The 5,096-nt window shown below is 43.5% G+C and overlaps 1 protein-coding gene across 4 annotated transcripts in view; it reads left to right on the forward strand.

The window, feature by feature from the left end:
• Positions 1-5,096, forward strand: part of RASSF8 (Ras association (RalGDS/AF-6) domain family (N-terminal) member 8) — a 139,361-nt gene that overhangs the window by 1,889 nt on the left and 132,376 nt on the right. For 2 of the 4 annotated variants that reach the window (XM_010856002.1, XM_010855998.1), the window contains exon 1: positions 103-275. The exons of 1 other annotated variant lie outside the window; for it this stretch is intronic. The gene's annotated coding sequence lies outside the window, so the exon portion shown is untranslated. Of the gene's footprint in view, positions 1-11; positions 28-102; positions 276-5,096 lie in introns of those variants that run through there. One more of the 4 variants, XM_010856000.1, reaches the window with a different exon arrangement.

Consider the following 5,096-nt stretch of genomic DNA (forward strand, 5'->3'; position numbering starts at 1 on the left):
GCGGGGGCGGCGCAGTTGCGAAACTGAGTAAGTATTAACTTTACTGGGCGGCCGCGATTTCTGGGCAGCGTCCGGGGACCCCTCCCTCCTCCTCCCGGAGCCTTTGGGCTCTCCCTTCCCCGCCCCTCTCTCTGCACCTCGGGTTTCCTCGCCCGATCACCTCCAGCCCCGCCGCCGCCGCGGGCTCCGGCTTCCTGCGGTTCACCTTTTGCCTGCTGTCTCCCCCTTTGCGCGTTCTCTCCGCCGCAGACCCGCGCCTTGACCAAGACAACGAGGTAGTTCCCAGCCTCTCTGTTTCCTCCCAGTGTCCTTGGCCGGGGAGTTTAGAGGCCACTTTTGTTGGGAAGGGAAACGTATGTCTGGCTTCTTTAATATTTTTCTCTCTGAATGGAAATCGGATGCTCGCTTGCCCAGCGTCGGCTTGGTGAAAGCTTCTTTCTTTCCTCTAAAACGATGATTGGTTTACAGGTTTTTAAATGTTGTTTGAACAATTAACCATCCTCTGTTCCTATTCCCGCTTGCCTCCAACCCGTCTGGGGAGGGGAGTCCAGATGAGGGGACTTTCAAAGTAATTCCGTTTTTCAACTAGAAACTTTGAGAGGATTCGTCGCGGAAAGCTTAGTAAGATTGAACCTGAAGGGACGTGAGCTTTGAATGTGAGGTCCACGGGTAGCACAGTGTCTTACAACCCGAGAACCTGGACTCCTAATCGAGTGTTGCGTTGTTATTGTAGCATCCTAGAGCCGCCTGGGGTTGCTAGACCACTACTTTCTCAGCATCAAACGGCATCTTGAGCACTGCAAGCGTCGGGTGTAATTGTCAACTGATCTTTAGGCATTCAGACGGGAAGTAGATGCAGGGCACGTTTCATAGCTGACTTAAACCCGTCAGGTTAGCGCAGTCAATACATGGAAGCATTGCATTTTTGGGTTTTGTTTTTAACCCTCCAGCCTGGTGACAGCGAGGACGAACATTTATGGGTTTTCCAGTATAATGTGGCTCAGCAGTTCTTCGTCAGATCTGTTTTGTCTGCAGGAAGCCCCTTTAAATATGTATAGATCTCTAATTTTGTGTCGATTGGATTAACTACCCATTCTGGTAGGAGGCCCCAGGTAGTCTTTTATTTTTGCTATTTATTTTCTTTTTTCTTAAGTCTGTCTCATGTCTGGTCTGCCAAGAGTTGGCAGTCATGTTGTGAAGGAACAGAAAAATGGGAAGCTTTCTTGATGGATTTTCGGCATCCCATCCTTTGCCTGGGCGAGGCAGCAGTGAATGCCAGCTAGCCCTCTGCGGGGAAGTGCTGAATGGACCCGAGAATCAGGAGGCAGGACAGAGAAGAGCTCTGTAGTTTTGGAGGGTGGTCTGTGTGAGATGTTATCTTCTCTCTGGCATATTAATTGGACTTTTAATCATGTTTATCCCCATGGGGAACTGTCCCCAAACCATAAACATTATGTGTGACCATCCCCCACTTAAAGACCAAATGTGATTTGATGGTTATTCTTTTGAAGGATCAGACCCAACAAAAATAAAATTTGTAATGTAGATGGTAAAAACCTTCCAAAAATCTCCCTGTCCTCATTTTCTGTTCTTTTAAGAGTCTCAAACTGGTGCTCTCAATAAGAGACACAGTTGGCAGTAATGCTTTGAATTCTTTCCAGGTTCATTGATGATGCCTAATTTGGGGGCTTCAGTAGCTAAAGGGGGACATCTGAGAGAGAGGAAATCATGAGACTGTGCAGAGAGGAAAGGCATTTCAGTTTGCTGAAGTGTCAGCATGCTGCAGGGAAAAGCAGTTAAAAAGAAGGGAAAATGTTTAGATTGCTTCAAGGGTACATGTTTCCTGAATTTGGCATTTGATTGAGATATTTGGGAATTGCAGATTTTAGATTATAAGGTTGTGGTATCATTTCTTTTTGTCTAAAATTTTATTTTTATTAAGGTTTCGATTTTTTAATGTGAATCTCAATGCTTGGCCTTGTAGCCTCTGTGCTGGGTGGCTTGTGTTAATTTTTGACTTGAATGCTTTGGCCATTTTGAGCTGTGATAAGGGTTTGAGAGTTTCTTACTCATTAATTGGTCTATCTTATGTTGATATAGGTAATGACTTGAGAGTAAAAATATTGTTCGTCATTGAATATTACTGCTCTTTTCATTATGGTTGATTCCTGGAATAATGACTTTGCTTGTTTGTTGTACGGCATTAAGGTCCCAGATGTCTTGCTAGCGTTTAAAACATTGCAAAAATCTTTGCAGGTAGAAATGGAGCGGGGATGAGAGTGAGACAGGAAAGCATTGTGCAGCAGGACTCTGAGGATATGGATTTTAAAACTATCATATTACCTGTTTACTTTCCTAGAATGCTAGCTTGCTCCAACCCTAAATAGATTTCAAAATTCAGAGTGCAGAGGTAGTTTCCAAGAGCTCCCTATAGTGGAAAGAATACTTATCCCATAGCCAGCCAGCCAGACTCAGGTGGTAAGTGTAACTTTGTTACTCCAGCTGAGTAAGCTTGGCCCAGCTGTTTCCACATCTGTGAGCTACAGTTTGCTTTCTGTAAAATGGGGATATCATTAGTAAAAGTGATGCCTGACACATCGTAACCAATAAACGGCAGCATCTGCAACAAAAACCAAGCTCAGGATTACTCCACTTTTCAGACTGTTCCTCCTCCGTTTTTCATCTCATCTACCTAATGAGTGGCTCAGGCTGGAGTCATCTTCCACTAGATCTTTTGTTCTGTCACCCCCATCTAGCCAGTTTGTCACAAAGTCCTGTCTACTTTTTCTGGCATAATCTCTTTGAAACCTGATTTTCAGTCTCCATTGGGCTCCCATCTTAGTTCAAGCCACCATCCTCATTCCCCACTGCAGAGATCTGCCACTCAGGCTCTGCCCTCCTTCTAGCCCTTCTTCCCACTGGCAGCCAGAAAGGGAAAAAAGAAGTCACTTGCTGTTTAAAGTCTGCAGAGCTCTTCTTGGGATAAAATATAAAATCTGCAAGGTCACGTGTGGTTTGGCAGCATCCCCCATCATCGTCTCTGGTCAGCCACAGGATCCAACTCTACAGCCAGCTCAGCTAGGGCTGCCGCTGGTGGTCTGTTTCAGGATCACCCCCTCGAGGAATTTCACATCCTCTATGCTGGTTCTGGTATCCTCTATAAAGGTCTTCTCTGAGAAGGCCACTCTTAAAGTCATGCAACTTAGAACCCCTTTATTGTCTCCCTCATAGAGTCAGCTTTTCCTTCTTAATGCTTACCACAATTTATAATTATTATTTGTCTCATGTTTCTCTCATGCCTTTGAGAGCAGAAATAATGCCTGGTTTATTCACTAGTCTATAGATACCAGTGCTTCTTGTGTGTATAGTAAATGCTTAATAAATATTGTAATGAATAAGATAGTAATACAAGTTGTGATTTGTATATTGATTGCCTTCTTTATCACTGTTAAACCTACTTCTCCTAACACAAAAGCCAGGCTTGGTTATCTCCTACATTCCTTCTTTGCTGGTTTTATGTATACGGTGAAATAACCTTTGCACATATCAGGTAAAATGAATACGTTGAGGCTCTGTGGAAAACTCTAAATAAACTGAGACACCGTTTAATTAGTGTTACTCTTGTGATTTTCTGTAGATAATCCTTTTTTCTAAGTACATCATTAAAGGGATTAGGTTGTTTTTTTTTCTTTCAGTAATCCTGTGCTGATGAAAAAACCTTACCATGTCATATTACTTTGTATGTCATGTGATATAACATGTTAGTCAGGAGCCGTGGATTACATGGTGATCGAATTCAAAGGAAGGAAGGACAAATTGGTAGAAAAAGGAGAGTTATAGACTTGAAGATGGCCAATACTGTCCAGCTGTTGCTGTAACTTGTATAAATAACTAGGTATCGTTTGGCCATTTAGTTAAGGTAGAGAGGTAGTTGCTTAAAAATGGGAACCACCTAGAGGTGTGGAAGTTCTTTTTCCCCTCTCTCTAAAGCATTCCTTATTCTAGCCAAAAAAGTCCCATGACTTTCCGAGGCCAAGGAAGGCTTAAAGCTTTGAGTGTTTTTGTCATGTGGTTGCTCTTTACAAAATATTCACTTGATGCACTATGACTCTTAAGTATTTATGTCTTTATTAATGTTTCTGGCCTCTACTTCTTGCATAATCACCCACATGTTCTTTTGACTAGTTTTTTAGAACTTTGATTTCCTTTTAGGACTTACCCTCACACCCTCAGCATGTAGTAGTTCCAGTTCTTTCCCAATTTTGTATCTGGTAGGTCACCAAGTGTACAGGGAACTTAGGAGTTGATTGTAGGATTTATTTCTTTGCACTCAAACTCTAGTTTTCCCCCAAATGTTCTGTGTCTTTGTGGTTTGGACCCTGAGTTTTTGCCACCTAAAAGCTGGATGCCCTCAGGTGGGGAGAGTAGAACAAAGGAGATTAAAGCATTTTTTGAGCCTCCTGTTATGTGCCAAGCTCTGGGCTAGGTGCTCTTATGGAAGAGAAGTGGGTAGTTTACCTGGTTAACATCATGAAAAGATATCTTAAGCTTTTCATACATGGGCTTCACTCAAGGAGATTGTTCTTGTCGTTCCCTCATTTTCCCATCTTTTATTTTCTAGTCGGGAAGGCATGACAAGTAGAAATGCCCTCTGTAGCCAGACCCTTTTCCTCACCTTGATCCTTATTTAGACCTGCTTTTCCTTGTATAAAAATACTGGGAGTGGGTCTGAAGAGGGGTGCATGCTGTGACATGCCTTTGTGGGAAGGCTCTGTGCCCCAGGATGCTCACACTGTGTGTGTGTGTGTGTGTGTGTCTGTCGTGTGCACACACTCAATCATGTCTGACTCTTTGCGACCCCATGGATTGGTAGCCTGCCAGGCTCCTCTGTCCATGAGATTTTTCAGGCAAGAATACCGGAGTGGGTTGCCATTCCCTTGCTCAGGGGATCTTCCTGACCCAGGGATCGAACCTGTGAATCCTGAATTAGCAGAGGATTTTTTACCATTCGCACCACTTGACCTCCAGCCACCCTGTGCTGGAGAAGAAAGTTACTGTTGAAGCCCTTGTGTATACATATTTACTGGCTAAAAAAA

The sequence above is a fragment of the Bison bison genome, unplaced genomic scaffold (genome assembly GCF_000754665.1).
Source record: "Bison bison bison isolate TAMUID 2011002044 unplaced genomic scaffold, Bison_UMD1.0 scf7180017864370, whole genome shotgun sequence".
NCBI lineage: Eukaryota > Metazoa > Chordata > Mammalia > Artiodactyla > Bovidae > Bison > Bison bison.